The sequence below is a fragment of the Parambassis ranga genome, chromosome 5, assembly GCF_900634625.1.
Source record: "Parambassis ranga chromosome 5, fParRan2.1, whole genome shotgun sequence".
Classification (NCBI taxonomy): domain Eukaryota; kingdom Metazoa; phylum Chordata; class Actinopteri; family Ambassidae; genus Parambassis; species Parambassis ranga.
The window spans coordinates 7,603,764-7,620,731 of NC_041026.1; the positions used below are offsets into that span (position 1 = coordinate 7,603,764).

The 16,968-nt window shown below is 42.8% G+C and overlaps 1 protein-coding gene across 1 annotated transcript in view; it reads left to right on the top strand.

Annotated features, from left to right (window-relative positions):
* LOC114436664 (protein sax-3-like) overlaps nucleotides 1-15,151 on the top strand; it is a 153,082-nt gene extending 137,931 nt beyond the window's left edge. The window contains exons 8-9 of the mRNA XM_028407088.1: nucleotides 15,000-15,056; nucleotides 15,129-15,151. The gene's annotated coding sequence lies outside the window, so the exon portion shown is untranslated. The remainder of the gene's footprint in view (nucleotides 1-14,999; nucleotides 15,057-15,128) is intronic.
* Nucleotides 15,152-16,968: the final 1,817 nt, after the last annotated feature.

A 16,968-nucleotide genomic window follows, 5' to 3' on the forward strand; every position in this document is an offset into this window, starting at 1 on the left:
AAATCTCCCAGACCAAATAATGAAACTGATTATGAAACTTGGAAATCATATATTGAGTTGTTGCTGGCTGATCCATCCCTTCCACCTCGACATGTGACTCGCAGAATTTTGGAAAGCCTGCTCTCACCTGCTGCAGATGTTGTCAAAGGTTTGGGTCCAGACACATTACCAACTGTCTATTTGAAAGTGTTAGACTCTGCCTACGCAACTGTTAAAGATGGAGAAGAACTCTTTGCTCAATTTCTGAATACTCTGCAAGATCCGGGTGAGAAACCATCAGCTTATTTACAACGATTACAACTCACATTAAACACAGTGGTGAAGAGAGGTGGCATTCCATTTTCTGACATTGACAAACATCTACTTAAGCAGTTCTGTCGTGGGTGCTGGGACACTGTGATTGACAAGCTGCAGCTGGAGCACAGGAAGAGCAACCCACCATCCTTTTCTGAGTTTCTGCTGATGCTCCGTACAGAAGAGGACAGGCAGCTGACTACAGAGAGTCTGATGAAATAACACCTTACAACCTCCAAGCAGCGAGCCCATGTCCACTCTCAGAATGCATGTTTGCAGCAGTCTCAGTCTCAGTTTCAGTCTGAAAAGTCCATCTTGGTTGAGCATCCAGTATCCTTCTCACTACCTGGTGGTGTAATTGTCCAGTCCTGTGTAGTAGATTTCCCAACTCATCAGCCATATCACTTACCTGTGGTGATCAAGAATGAGTCTGACCATGACATAACCCTCCCAGCCAGAGCCGCCATTGCTGAGATCAGCACCATCCAATCCATCATGAGTAAAGAACAGAGCGTGCATGAACCTGTGTCTTCACCAAAACCTGAATTCAACTTCAATTTCGGCAATTCACCTTTAACACCTCAATGGAAGAATCGCATAATACAGAAACTCAACAGCATCCCGGAAGTCTTTTGCAAAACACGACCTCGACTTTGGGAGAACTGACAAAGTCAAACACCATATAAAGCTCTCAGACCCTACTCCCTTCAAGCAGCATCCCAGGCCCATCCATCCCCAAGATCTGGATGCAGTGAGACAGCATTTGAAGGAGCTGCTTGACTCGGGAGTCATCAGGGAGTCAGAGTCACCTTTTGCTTCACCCATAGTCGTTGTGAGGAAGAAAAATGGAAGTGTGAGATTATGCATTGACTACAGGAAGTTAAACTTACAAACCATCAAAGACGCCTACGCGCTGCCAAAGCTTGAAGACACATTCACTGCTCTATCTGGATCAGAATGGTTCTCTGTGCTTGACCTGAAATCAGGATATTATCAAATAGAAATGGATGAAAAGGACAAACAGAAAACAGCATTCACATGCCCACTTGGCTTCTATGAGTTCAATCGAATGCCCCAAGGTGTCACAAATGCACCCAGTACATTCCAGCGTTTAATGGAAAGGTGTATGGGAGAACTGAACCTGAAGGAAGTATTAGTCTTTATTGATGACCTCATTGTCTTTGCACCTACACTGGAAGAACATGAGGAGAGATTGTTGAAAGTTCTTGCCAAACTCAAAGAATATGGACTGAAGCTGTCTGTGGAAAATTGCATTTTTTTCAGACATCTGTGAAGTACCTTGGGCATGTCAGACATGGAGTCCAAACATATCCTGATAAAATAGAAACTCTCAAGTCTTGGCCAATCCCCACAAATCTGAAAGAGCTACGCTCATTTCTTGGTTTTGCAGGCTACTACAGAAGGTTTGTGGAAGGTTACTCAACAGTAGTTAAACCATTGCATGAAGTCACTGCTGGATACCCACCTGCACAAAAGAAAATCCGATCCACTATAAATCGCAACCAGTACTTCAACCCCAAAGAGCCATTTGGAGGTCGCTGGACTCCAGCCTGCCAAACAGCCTTCAAGACAATCATTACCAAACTCACCTCTGCACCTGTCCTTGCATTTGCCGATCCACAGAAACCGTACCTCCTTCACACAGATGCCAGCTCAACAGGTCTCGGAGCTGTCCTGTATCAAGAACAAAATGGACAAAACAGAGCCATCGCCTATGCCAGCAGAGGCCTTTCACGCTGTGAATCCAAATATCCTGCTCACAAAGTTGGAATTTTTGGCTTTAAAATGGGCAGTCACTGATAAGTTCTATGACTATCTGTATGGCACCCACTTCATAGTTGTTACTGACAGCAACCCACTCACTTACCTGCTGACTTCTGCCCGACTAGATGCCACTAGTTATAGATGGTTGTCTGCTCTTTCAACATTCTCTTTTAAAATCATATACCGCTCTGGAAAACGGAACCTGGATGCAGATGCTCTTTCACGCACACCACACGAACCAGTAACTAATGACCCATCGTCCCAAAAAGAGATGGAGAGAATCCTCAAGTTTGCCCAATATCACCTTGATGATCCCTCTATCACCATTGACCAGCACATCGTATGGAGCTCCAAAATGCCGTTCTGGTGAGGAAGAGACAGGTGGGGGACCATCTCTACTACCAGCTTGTGCTGCCTCAAGAATACCGATCTGAAGTGTTGTCTGACCTTCATGACAAAATGGGACATTTAGGCATTGAACAGACGCTCGATTTGGTTCGGCGAAGATTCTATTGGCCGAAAATGGCAATTGATGTCCAAACTAAAATCAAAACCTGTGAAAGATGTATTCTACGACAAACCTTACCTGAAAGAGCAGCACCTCTTGTGAATATCCAAACGACCCGACCTCTGGAACTAGTGTGCATGGATTTTCTATCTTAGGAACCTGACAAAAGCAGAACAAAAGACATACTCGTCATAACTGATCATTCCACCAAATATGCCATAGCTGTCCCCACTCCAAACCAGAAAGCCAGAACTGTTGCAAAGTGTCTCTGGGACAACTTCCTGGTCCATTATGGCATGCCAGAGAAACTTCATAGCGACCAGGGACCAGATTTTGAATCCTGCACCATGAGAGAACTCTGCAAAATGGCAGGTATACACAAAACTCACACAACTCCATACCATCCTCGAGGCAACCCAGTAGAACGGTTCAACAGAACACTCTTGGACATGCTTGGAACACTCACCACAGAAGAAAAGACACACTGGAGAGATTTTGTTAAGCCTTTGGTTCACTCTTACATCTGCACCAGAAACGATGTCACTGGTTATTCACCATATGAGCTCATGTTTGGTCGACAGCCCCACCTTCCTATTGATTTGTTATTTGGGCTACCTGTGAAAGAAAACGGTGAAAGTCATTCAGAGTACGTCCAGAATCTCAAGACTAATCTACAGAAAAGTTACCAGATTGCTATGGAAAATGCAGAAAAGATCATGAAGAGGAACAAAGCCCGCTTTGACCAACATGTTACACCTTCCAACCTGGACATCGGTGACAGGGTGCTGGTCCGTAATGTGAGACTCCGTGGCAAGCACAAACTTGCAGACAAATGGGAAACTGATGTCTACGTTGTAATCAGGGAAAGCCGGAGATCTCCCAGTTTACACTGTACGACCTGAAACCAAAGCCAAACCCATCAGAACCCTCCACCGTGACCTTCTATTGCCTTGTGGATACTTACCTGAAACCGCCCAAAGTAAGCCAACTGTAAAAAAAAAAAAAAAAAAAAAAAAAAAAAACTCAGATACCTTACCTGAAGAGGATCCTGCTGAACCTCAGTCAGAAGAAGAGGAATTGATACCACAATATTGGTACGAACCACTTACCTTTGAACCCACCAAACTTACCACTGTGATTAATCTGCCAACACCTAACACTGCCATTTCCACCACTGACACCCCATCCTCTGAACCTGCTGTCCCTACAGCACAGACACCAGAACCAGAGAGGATTTCTGAACCCGAAACCACTGAACAACCTGACATACTTACCATAGAACCTGAAGAAAACCTGTCCTTTGAACCTGAAATGGAAACAGACTTACCACTGGAATCTAGCATTTCCTCCGCAGCCGAATCACCTGACGATTCTGACCACTCTGAACCAGAACCAACAACCCACTCGAACCAGGAAACCTCCAGACAGACTGCAATACAACAAGCTTGGACAACCAATCCTGAAGAGCATTCAGTCACTGTTCCATGGGTTATCATGCCCTACAGGTAAGGATGGTCCTCTGACACCCGTGGCTCCGACACATGCGCGGTAGCTCATGAAGCAATTGTTTCGAATCACTGTGCCGAGGCTTGCCTCGGTCACGTGACGAGTGACGTTTGAACCACTTCAGTGACGTTTGAAGCAGTTGAGTGCTTCGAGCGGCATACGAGTGATGTGATTGGATCGGGTTGTGAATCGCTTGGTGGGATCGGGTGTGTTCAGGGATATGACTATATATCAATATATAGTAATAGATCAATCAGTTAGATGGTGAAATATATTAGCTATATTGATACATTTATCTGATTGATAAACTGATTGAGATTCTTTAAATATGAGTTAAATATATTACTTAGATGCAAACGATTCACATTTATTTTTTATTATTTATATCTAAGAATTTCATAGCATTAAACGCAGTTAATCGCAATTTGTCTTTGTGTACATTTTAGCAGAAGAAAAGTTATTGATCACGTTTCTCTTGCATGTGTGTGTGTGGAGGACCTCTTGCTGATTCGTGTATTATAAGTTTTGAACCCGGAAACTCTCGCACCCAAACCGACAATGATTCCCCTACACCACCATCCAGCCTTGTTCTCCGCCGCAAATGCTTTAATTGTGTTAAACATTTTAAACGGATTAATCATGATGTTTGATTAGCCCTAATTATTATGTATCCACTTCAAATGTAACTTTGTAACAATTGTGTGCAGTGAAACTGAAAATTTAATGTATTTTATTGTGTCAACCATGTAGTGTAGTCGAACGAGACTGCACGGCGATTCAAATCCCAAACAATCCATGAACCAATAACACACACCGCAATGCATTTTATTCACCACTAGATGTCCTACTCGAGCACTGTGTCATTGAAGCCTCGAGTAATGAACCTTTTTCTTGAATCAGGTGTCGAAGCTTCAACAAAGCCTCGAAAACCCATCACTACCTACAGGAGGAAGAACATGAACTGCCAACTACCACCTGTCCACCTGTAATCTGCAGCCAGCCAGCACCATGTACAGGGACATACATAAGAACAGGGGGGGGAACCTGTAACCCATGTCACGTGACTGCACTAGTTGCTCCTCCACCTGACGCTCTGTGTCGTCTCTGTTTCGCTGTCTCAGTACCACGGCAAAAAAAAATAAGTCCTAGCTGGCGGAGGGATCTGGCCGCACTTCAACTCCTGCTGTGGCTGGTGGCATGCTGAGCGTTTTGGAAACTCCGGTTCTCCTCAAACAATACCTGTTGTAAACCTCACTGTGACTCGGCGGTAAGCATAATTTATATTTAACCGAGCTAAAAACTCTGTATCGATAGCAGTTTGTTTAGTCGGTGTTTTAAACTTTTGTTACGCGGTGCTGCTACCGCGAGCGGAATTCCCTTTGGAACGCGAGTGTTTTAAGACACTCTGCTTAATTTGAGCCTTCAATACTTGAAGCACCCCAACATTGTGCACCTTGTTTTACACATTAAAATGTGAACTTTAATTCGGCTACCTTGTTTGTTAAGCAAGTGTTTTCATTTATTGTGTTTTCTTTTGATTTGATGTGAAATACTAACCAGGAAGTCAATATTGCAATGAAAACTGCGCAGTTAAAATGGACGATTTCTTATTGGAATATTGCATGGAATGTTACTAAACTGTGTTTAGATATTGAAATGTTGAATGTATTGAATTGAAACTATTATGATTATGACTAGTGTTTACCGGTAAACTGATTTTTTTTTTATTGATTACTAATTGTTACTTCTGGCCCTGCAGGTCAGGATTTTTTGTTGACCCCTCAATTGGACATTCTTGTGCAAGCAAGTGGCGAGCTTAACGGGTAGGATCTTTTCAATTTCCCCTTTGGATTGCGAACCATTGGATTTTTGGACCAGCTTTACTTTTCCCCCTCATTGCATTTTTCTGGGACAATTAATTTTAACACAGGAAGAGATCCTGTGAACTGAACTTTGTTTTGTGTATGGACTATATTAATATAATATATTTGTTTTTGCACCTCCGCAAATCCGTTGTGTCTCTTCATTCACACCCATTCAAGGCTCTTAACAACCTTTTCTCCCTGTGTGCAGTTAAATGCATTGCCATAGCCCAATTAACATTGTTACACCAGACCAGCAGGGTCCACAGCTTGGACCCTTTGGACAGTGTTGGTCTCTTTTCTTTTCATTCCCCTGTGTTCCCGCCCTAATGTGTTTCACTTGTGTCTTGTTCCATAGTCTATTTTTGGTCCAGATCAGGGTCACTATACCTGTTACTCCTGTGTTTCCCCTGCGTTATCGTAAGTTTTGGATTATTTCTTTCTTGGGTTTTTCTTGGTTTAGTTTTGAGATTTGCAAGTTGAATCCTGCCTGTGCTTGAGTCCTTTTTCTTTAGTACCTGACAGTTACTGTCTCCAAACAATCAAGGTCAAAGTTCACAGAGCTTTGAGTGTTTTAAAGTTTGAATAAAGTTGGACTGCTGTTCTAAAAACAGTGACATACTGCTGCGTTGTAGACAGATAGCAGGCTTAACTGTGCACTAAAGACCAACCACATCATGTTTTGTTGAGTGTAAATTACTGAAAAGAGGAAGAATAGCACTTACTACACAAGTGTTACAGGCCTGACAGCAGCAGCTAGAAGAAACATTGATGTCTGATGTCTTCATATTTCTTAGTGTTTCGTCATGTTACCTTGGTAGACACTGCAGTTAGCTTGTTATCTATAGATTCTACTCTCTGGTTAAATGATGCCTTTTATTGTACTGCAAAGTTGTATTGCTCTAAACTCAAGATGTCTTAAAAGTGACTTAAAGGTTTTATGCATGTGCAGTAATTAAAGTACAAATAACATTTATAGGGAGCAGACTAAACCTTTGCAGAGAAACATGTTCATATGTGTGCAGAGGACAGGAAATATAACCATGTGAAACTGCTGTGGTCAGAGCTGCTGTCTAAAGTTGGAGGGGGGCAAAGGAAGGAAGAGTCTATACTCTATGCTTTCTGATCACACCTTTTAAAGAAACGTCACTTCTGTCTTCAGCATTATAACTATGAATAGTTAGAACACTTTGTTCAGTTGTGCTGGATGTGAGGATGGGGCACACTTTGCTCTGTGTGCTGGACTTATTCTGTAAGTACATTTCTGACTTGTTGTTTCTGAAGAGTGTTTCTGAGCAGACTGGTGTCTTTATGAACGTCGGCTGCTGATATGTCTCTGTTTTACACTGAAGTACTGCTGGATTTGGCTCCACACATCTACATTGTGTATATATAGTGTTTTAATGTTGTGATTGATCACTTTCTTGTGGTTTGATGATGTCTGATGAGGTTTTAATCTTTATTTCAGTGTTCAGCACACTCCTCTACGGACACACTGAAGGTGACAAATTATACTTCGTCTTTATTTTTCTCTTCATTTGTATATTACACAAAGTATTTATCTCCTGTTTATCAACTTCTCAGTGTTTTATATTATATTGTGTAATAGATTGATGATTAATTTGATCACTAATTACTAATCTAATTTTTGCCTCTTTTCCTGGCCACTATTTTATCTGTGTTGGTGCACACAGACTATTTTTCTCAAAATGAAACCCTTACATCAAGAAATGCATGGTTATATGTTGTTATAGCTATGATATTAAAAATGTAGTATTATAATAGGAGTTAATGGGACCTAAGTGGAAAATACCATTTTAAACTGCTGCTACACAAAAAATAATAATGTATCAAACTCAAAATATTGGCTAATCTTTGACATATCCATGATAGATATAAATATAATGCCTCAGCCACGTAACTATTTTTTGTTGAAAATAACTCATTTTTTGTGTTTTCTTCATAACAAAATACTGTGTAACTGGCATTAAAAGGGTTACATTCCTCAAAATGATTTAATGTTTGGTAGTTTTGAGCAGGGCTGAAGTTGTTTAAATATTTATGCAGAAAAAAGTAAGAAAAAATATTAATCTGTTAAGTTGTTATAGCAGTTTTTTGGAAGTGGACGTTTTTGTCCCTGAATGACACAAAAGAGTAGTAAATTTTAAAACTGCTGCTACACAAAAACTAATAATGCATCAAACTCAATATTTTTGCTAATCATGAACATATCCATGACAGATATAAAAATAATGCCTCAGCCACCTAACTTTTGTTTTGTGGAAAATAACCCATTTTTTTGTGTTTTCTTCATAAAAAATTACTGTGACATCAGGTAATCAAACTGGCATTTAAAGGGTTAAATTCCTCAAAATGATTTATTGTTTGGTAGTTTTTAGCAGGGCTGAAGTTGTTTAACATATTTATGCAGAAAAAAGTAAGAAAAAATATTAATCTGTCTGTCGAATGACACAAAAGGTTAGTAATTTAGGGTGACGCCTGAGGGTTAAATATATATTTTGTAATATGACCTCCAACAGAGATTCAACATCCACAAACATGTGGTTGATGTCAAGGACACTTTATCTATAGTTATATTCAGTCTGTGTGTTTGACCCTGGATTCATCCTGATGATGTAAATACAGTTTAAAAGTTTCATAGCTTTATTTTTTATTTTTGTTTTGCATAACATTAGTTATTTTAAGATGTACCACAGAGTTTAGTAATAAAACAAATAACATATTTGTGTTTAATCTCTTTTGTATTCTAACTGGGTGTTTTTGATTTGAACAGGTTCCATGAAGGCCTCTGTGATCCTGGAAGAAGGCTGGACTGAGATATTCTCTGGTGAGGAGATCACCCTCAGATGTGACATTCAGGGAGCTGAAGGAACTCAGTGGACGTATGAATGGAGACGAGACAAGTTAGACCTTCATTCAACAGACAGTAAATACAAGACCACCAGAGTTTATTGGTATGACAGTGGAGAATACAGATGTCGGGGTAGAAGCAACAAGTTAACAACAGAGTGGAGTGAAGTCCTCAGATTGACTGTATCAGGTAAGCTGATCATCTTTAATCCATATAAAAGTGCTGAATTAGGTCAAATCTAACCAACAATTTAAGTGCTACTAAATACACACTAAGTATTGTGCTGCATGTCTTCCTGTTTTCACAACAGTGTCTGAAAAGAATGACGTGCAAAGATTTTTCTGCAGTAATTCATACTCTAACCATTTACTATTTACTGTTTGACTGTTTTTTACTGACTGTTTCATTTTTTTCTTCCTCACTGCAGATGCACCTCGGGCCTCACTGAGAGCAGACAAGACAGTCATACCAGCAGGGGGCAGCATAACACTGACCTGCTCTGTGGACGTCTCTACAGGGTGGAAGTACTACTGGAACAGACGTACCTCAGTGTATTCTGGAGTTCAGCCAATAAATGATCAATCAGACACTGTCAGTGTTTCAGAAGGAGGAATCTATCAGTGCAGAGGAGGAAGAGGAGACCCAGTGTTCTACACATATAGCAGCAATGAAGTCACCATTAAGGAAACTGGTGAGTTTAATAATTAGTTCTGAAATGAAACAACATGAACTTTTCAAATGTTTCATGTGTTTGTCAGTAATGAAGAAAAGAGACATTTTGTTACCAACAGAAACAAAAAACATTGATCACATGTCAGAAGCTCCTCCTGCTCTGATGATGCTGAAAAATCAGAACTTTACTTTCTTCATTTTTAGACAGGACTGATACAACTTGCACCTCAGTTATATTAATGTTGCTTGTTACTGTGTTAATACTTCCTCTTCCTCAGCACCACTGAGCTCCATGTTTTAAATCAGAAGCTTTTGTTGCATTTCTTCCCCTTAAAGTTGGTTTTTGTGGAGTAAACCTGTCTGTCTCTCTTCAGAAGTGGACAGAGGAATATTAACAATGTTGAGCTGTTGGACTAATGAAAAACAATCACTGGAATTTATTGAATGAAATAAAATGATGTCGGCATAAAATGTAATCAGAGTAAATACTGGGACACCAAACCACAGCACTTTGTTACAGAGTTCAGCTGTTAAAAAGATCAATATGATAAGAAATATTTAAGGTTATCACACTTTCTGCTGACTGACTGGATGTTTCTATGTGAACAGTTCCCAGAGTCACTCTGCAGCACAGCTGGCCTCAGATATTCATTGATGAGACGATCACCCTCAGATGTGACATTCAGGAAGTTGAAGGACGTCAGTGGACGTATGAATGGACACATGAGAGGTCCAACATTCCTTCAACATCCAATGAATACAGAATCAACAGAGCTTCCTCTGCTCACAGTGGAGAATACAGATGTTGGGGCAGGAAAGAGAATTTATACACATTGTGGAGTTTTGCCTTCACATTGACTGTATCAGGTAAGTTTGATTAGTTCAGTTTTGTTTTATTGTTATCGTTTACAACTAAATTCGAATGTTTTTATTCACTGTGTTCTAAACTGAACTGCAGCTAAACCAACAGCTGACCTGACTGCAGACAAGTCAGCTGTTCCAGCAGGGGGCAGTGTGACTCTGACCTGCTCTGTGAAACAGTCCTCTGGATGGAAATACTTCTGGTACAGAGATCAGAAATCCTCTGAACCTCTGACCACACAGGAGACTGTTTCACTTTCAGACCAACAAATCAGAGTCTCAAAGGAAGGAGAGTACTGGTGCAGAGGAGGAAGAGGAGGAAGAGGAGGAGACCCACTTTACTACACAGAGTGCAGCCAATCAGTGAAGATCTACAAACTTGGTGAGTTAGTTTAGTTTATCCACTCTGTTTAGAATGTAAACGTCAAGACTGCAGACATTTCTGGATCTGTGCATATCATGGGAAATGACCTCTAGTCATGTCATGTCTAGTAAGATGTCTGCCATGAAGGCGTCGCCTCAGTGTTCAAGATCATTAGCTGTTCTTTCCTGATTTAAAAAATAAAAGAAAATCATGAAGCACAGGATTAAATAAACCTGTTGTTTCTTAAGTTCTTTTTGGAGAAGTGTTGGAGAGATATTGTGGCTTTATTGACTAAGATGGACAAGTATTGGTAGTATCAATGTCGTGCTCCTGTGTTTTGTCTTATTGTGTAAATCTTTGTTATTGTTAAATCCTTAGTTTGCTATCATCCTGTCATGTTCCTGTGTTTTGTTCTTAGTTCTTGTGTTTCGGTTTTTCTCATTTTCAGTTAAATTCTTAGGTTGTTGTATATTTGCACAGCTTTATCTTCACCTGGTGTTTCCCTGCGTGCTTAGTTCTCTATCGTCTCGAGACTATCTCTCCACTCCCTTACATATTCCATATGTACGGGGAATAACCCCCTTCCCGTTGAGGCATGTGGATATTTCTTTTTAGACACACGGGCTTGCTCAGCCACGCCCCGCGGGATACAACGGACCCACTCAGGCGTGGAATCAGTGATTGTTTGATCTCCACCGTAGTAGGTGCAGTGTGACACTCGGCATTGAGGACAAATTACAGAGTAACTAGCATATATCTGCTGACCTGTGTCAGATAGGGTGCCTGTCTTCTGGGCAGCCTCCTGGGATTGCTGTTTCTCTTCCTTTTCTTCTTTCCTGCTGTTGCCTGGTGTATCGCTTGTGGTGCTGTGAGCTAACACACCAGATACGGCTGCTTAACTCGGATAGCCGCGGTGGCTTCCCTGGCATATTGCTGTGGTGCGCAGCTTACGTGCTGGGGTGCCGCCCGTTTGGGTGCTGTCGCCTGGTGTATTGCTTGTGGTGCTGGAGGTGGGGGTAGAGGTGGAGGATGATTACGAGGGGGGAGATAATGTTGACGTGGAAACCATCCTCTCAGAAGACTGTGAGATGGTTTCTGAGCCACTCTCGGCCAGCGGTGGGGACCTAGCTAGCCGGTTTGGGGGCATTATATAATAGGGCTGCCGAGGCCCTGGGAGTACCAAAGAGTAGCCCCGCGGACTCCCTCTCCCTTTTCGAGGATGACACTGTGAGGCACGCCCCTCCCACTCAGGTGCCACTCCTTCAAGATTTCAAGGACCTGGTCTGTAGGCATTTTGCTGCACCTTCGGCATCATGCAGGCCTCTGGGCCCAAGTCGGCGCCTTTTGGCTATGACTGACAGGGAGCAGGTGGCCTCAGTGGATGCTGCCATGACCCGTTTGATCTCCCCCTCCAGCTCTGCTCTCGGCAAAGCTACCTCCACCAGCAGGAATTGTCGTATTATGGACACCCTGCTGGCTGGGCTACACAAGGCTGTGGCTCTGCAAACTTGCCTGGCCAATACGGCGGCTATCATGGCCCTGTACCTACGCCACCTGTCTCATCAGTTGCAGAGTGAGCCGGGCAATGCCGTCATCACGGACGAGATCCAATCCTTTTGGATTGTCAGGCACCACCTCTGGTTGTCACAGTCCCCTATGCAGCATAGCGACAGGGACTGCTTGCTGGAGTCACAGGTGGACCCCTCAGCCATGTTTGGTCCCGACGCTGTCCGGCTTCTGCAGCAGGCGAGGGAGAGCCGCCACTGCGTGCAGATGGTCACAGGTGGCTTCTCTGGATGTGGCAGTGCTCCTAAGAGGAGGGGGGTGGGCTCCCCCGCACCACCTCCTGCTCGAGCCCCGAGCTGGGATGTGAGGGATCCTTCACCTGAGCCGGAGGCCTTTCGCCAGCGGCGTAAGGGTCAGCCTAGGCAGCCCGCCAAATCGGCAGCGGGTCAGGGACCCCCGAAGGGTCGGCCCCCCTCCTTCCTGACTACTCAGCTGCCCAGCCAGCCTCCTCCCTCGATGGACTTCAGGGCGCCGTGGTGTGCTCTCAGGGTGGATCCATTGGTCGTCTTCTCTATGACCCATGGCTAAAGCCTGCAGTTTCTTCACAGACCTCCCACAATCTTTTTTCCCTCCTTCAGTCAGGCCCCCGCCACGCAGAGATCGGAACTCTCTGCTCTCCTGGTGAAGGGGGCTATCAGGGAAGTATATCTATCCTTGTCGCCCCACTGTGGTCCCCCATGTAGGGGTTCTCTGTGATTCAGCTTCTGTTGGTGGGACCTCCCTGGGAGCTCCTGGGGCCCCTGCACAATCTGTCCTGCTGTTTTTACAGTCTCAGCTTACAGCTGCAATTGCAGTTGTCCGCACTGGCCGCGACGCTCCGAGCAAGGAGGACTGCACCTTGATCAGCCAGTTCTTAAGAGGCGGACGGATACTCACAGCCCGCAGCGCGGTATCTGTGGCCTGGATGTGGTTCTCGGCACCCTCCAACTGCCTCCGTTCAAGCCTCTGGGGGACTCCAACCTTCTCTCCAGACTGTCTTTCTGCTGGCTGTAACATCCATCAGACGTGTGGGGGAGCTCCATGCACTGCATGGAGACTGCTGCAGGTTCTCCCCTGATGGCCTGAGCGTGTCTCTCCGCCCTAATCCGGCCTTCTTGCCTCAAGTGCTAACGGACTTTCATCTGTCCCAGTCAGTGGAACTACGGTCACTCTCCCTTTCCTCTGACCTGGAAGCCCACCAGTTGTGTTTGTGAGATTAGGCAGACAGAAAGGCTGCTTTGCCACCAGTAGTCGGGGTTGGCCACTGTGTAAGTCCAGGCTGTCCCATTCATGATCATGGACACTATCCAGGAGACCTACACCTGCTCAGGGGTACCTATTCCCCCTGGCCTCCAAGCCTACTCCACCCGGGTGGTTGCTGCCTCTTGGGCTGTGTGCGCAGCAGCCACAAGGTCCTCCCGGTCAACCTTTGCCAGGTTCTATCGCCTTAATATGGTGACCAGTCCCTCTGTGGAGGAACGGGTGCTGGGCGTGTCTCCCCAGCAGGTGGTTAGCTGAGTGCAGCGTGGCCGCCCCGTTCTTTCTCTTTCTTTTCTTTTCTCTTTTCTTATTTCCATGTTGTCTCCCTCTGGCCCTGCGTCTTGCGGGCCTGAGTGGCTGTGCGGCCCATGTCTCCCTGGTTTGCCCCTGCATCTTGCGGGGCCCCCTCGGGACCCTCTCATCAGCCTAGCCGGTGTGTCTTAAAGAAATATCCACGTACCACGAAAGGGGGAATATGTATAAATTTCATAAATGTTATCATTTTCTCTGTTATTTACGTTAATAATCACTCTTTCAATGTGACAAAACTCTGCTCTGCTGCTTTAATACTCACAGAAACAAGCATCCTCCTGGTGTGAGCTTTTATAATGAAAGTACATTTACTTTTTGATGGTTAATCCTTCATTTCAATATCTAATGATGTCTATGCATTAAGTCATCAAGGGGAGACAAAAGGTCTCATACTGTCACTTTAACTTTCACATTTTGCAGTCTTACAGAATATGATTTCAAATGTTGTGCGTTTTGACTGTAACAACTGTGAGATATTTGTTAGCATGCTAACCACTTAGCCATGACACTCGTTTAATACCACTAAGATGTCAGAGTCAACATGAGAGAAAGAAGCAGCAGATACTCAGATCACTTATTGTTGACCTAAACGTGGCTCGGTAACAGTATCTGGAACATCAGCTCAGTGCAGAGAGGCTCCCTCTGGTGGCTGCTCATTCTAACTTACTTCTCATTGTTGATGTTTGTTCCATGCTGCTAAGTATAAAGTTACTTTCTATATTGTTGACTTTTTTGTTTGTTTACAGGGGTTAGTGCTGTGTTTTTTGTCCGGCTGGTAATTGGATTTCTGATTATTCCACTGCCGTTCTTTCTATTTTACTACAAACATAAATCTAAAGGTAACAAAAAAATCTCAGTCTCAATCAGTGCTCATATAAAGTATTTGATATAAAAGTAACAAGGTCTTCTTTTTGTTTCAGATCTGTGTTGTACAAGGTTGGGACTACACTCTAATTTTCATTTTCTACATAGACAACATTCACATTTCTACCTCATTAATAATCGTGTTATTGTTTCAGGCGTGCACAGCCTGAGACAGACCACCAGTATGAAAACCAACAGCCTGTGTGCTCCTCTCTTCTGCACGGTCAGTGTGACACTGCTTCACTGCTCATCCCGGTCAGATAAAGTATGACTTCAATTGTCTCTGCCTTGTAGGTGATGAGTCTGTCTATGAGATGATAACAAGGAGAAGCCCTGAAGATGCTGGAAGAGGTAAGAGCTTTTTAAACTGTCGATAAAGCAGATTTTAAGTCATTGTATTAATTCATAACATTCACCTTTCAGATGGACCATCAGAGGAATACAGCAACATCCAGTCTCCATCAGCACAAATCAGAGCTCCTAACAAAGAGAGTGAGGAGATGTTACTGTAGTGCAGATTGGGATTGAGGTCTCAGATTCACTGTTTGTGGTGGTGCAAAAAAAAAACAAAAACAGGTTGTAGACAGACAGTAAGAAGTCTGAAGGTAACACTGTGGGAATCATCACTTTAAGAGGAACCATCAGCTGAGCTGTGAACACTGAGACTGATCTCTATGGTGTCCTCTAAGCTTCTTATAGCTACAGATGATAACATCAGTTGTTTCTGTGCCAAATTAAATGTTTTATTGCATAAAATGTTTTCTACCTCCGCTGCATTTTAAATTAATCTTCCACTGCTGCTTTTTCACCCTGTTGTGTTTGAACCATCTTATATTGCTTCATGGTTTGCTGAGCTCAAATGTGTATGTGTGAGGCATACTTTAAAATAATATTCCTAATTCATTAGCCATAAAGTTTTTATCATTTTTTACTTTAATGTAAAACATCTAAGTCTATGTACACCTTGCAGTGAGTATCAGTTCAGAGCTAGAAAGATACCTAACAAGTCGTCCAATAAAAAACTAGCTGTGACTTTTTTGTCGTTGGTCATGTGGATATTGCCTCACATCGCTTGCAAAAGTACAGATGGACTCTCTGACGTAAATGTGGATATCATACAAGAGCACAACCAGTCGAGCACCCGAGATGTTCAATAGGCTCAGAGCAAAGTCAGAAAGTGGACACTGCAGCATTCTACACATGCTGAATCTAAATGTCACCAGTGAAGCCACAGCACCACCCACAGGACAAACCAGAGTATTACAAGTAAAGGACATGAAGTCCAACATGAAGTTTTTATTGTGTCGTTCTGTTCTTTTTATAGACTTTATTTTGTGGTCTTTGAAACTTTTTGTAAATAAAATGGTTCTTATTAAATATAATTTCTTCTTTACTTCTCATTGGATCTAAGTGCTGTATTAAACAAAGATTAATCACAGTTCACACAGATATTCCAACATGACATGCAGACAAAGCAGCCTGAGGTTAAAATATTGTTTTAGTATGTAATATAGAACATTTGTCGATCTTTCCACAAAGTGCTTTCCACAGTAGTGCTTCTTACTACATCCTATTCAATCTTCAAGAATTCAGTATACTGTGAGTATACTTAGAGATTGATCTGCTGCTGTAGGTTGAATCAGTTCTCTGTGAATCATTTGGTAAACACTTAAATGTAACACATGCTTATTTATGTTTTAAAGGAAAAGTAACACAGTTTGGTTTAAAATGTATTTAGATTGTTTACACAGTGTTTGTGTAATCAAAACGGCTACTTAGGTGGTAGTTCTTTGCATACATGGCCACAAGAGGGTGTCAGACTACAACAAGAACTTGCTTTTGAAGACATAGTTGAGCAAAAGTTATCAAAAACGCAGATCGATGTTACACCATGTGGACGGGGCAACGCCATGAAGTAGCCACAAGTTTTCAGGGATTTCCTGATGTGATGTTGTTCCTTCTTCTTCCCCTCTGAGCTGGCCAGGAAATCCCTGAAAACCTGTGGCTACCCCAATTGGGCACTCATCAAAGCCACAAAAACAAGACCCACTAATAACAAGAAGAAGGACAATAACCAATGGAGAAAAAACACCTTCATTCCATATGTGTCAGGAGTATCAGAGAAACTCCGTAGTATCTTCAATAATCATGACATCATTCAAACCAATTATAACACTGAGACACAAACTGGTTCACCCAAAGGATAAAACTCCCAGGGAGAAACACAGCAAGGTGCTGTGCGGAATGCTCTGATCTGTACATT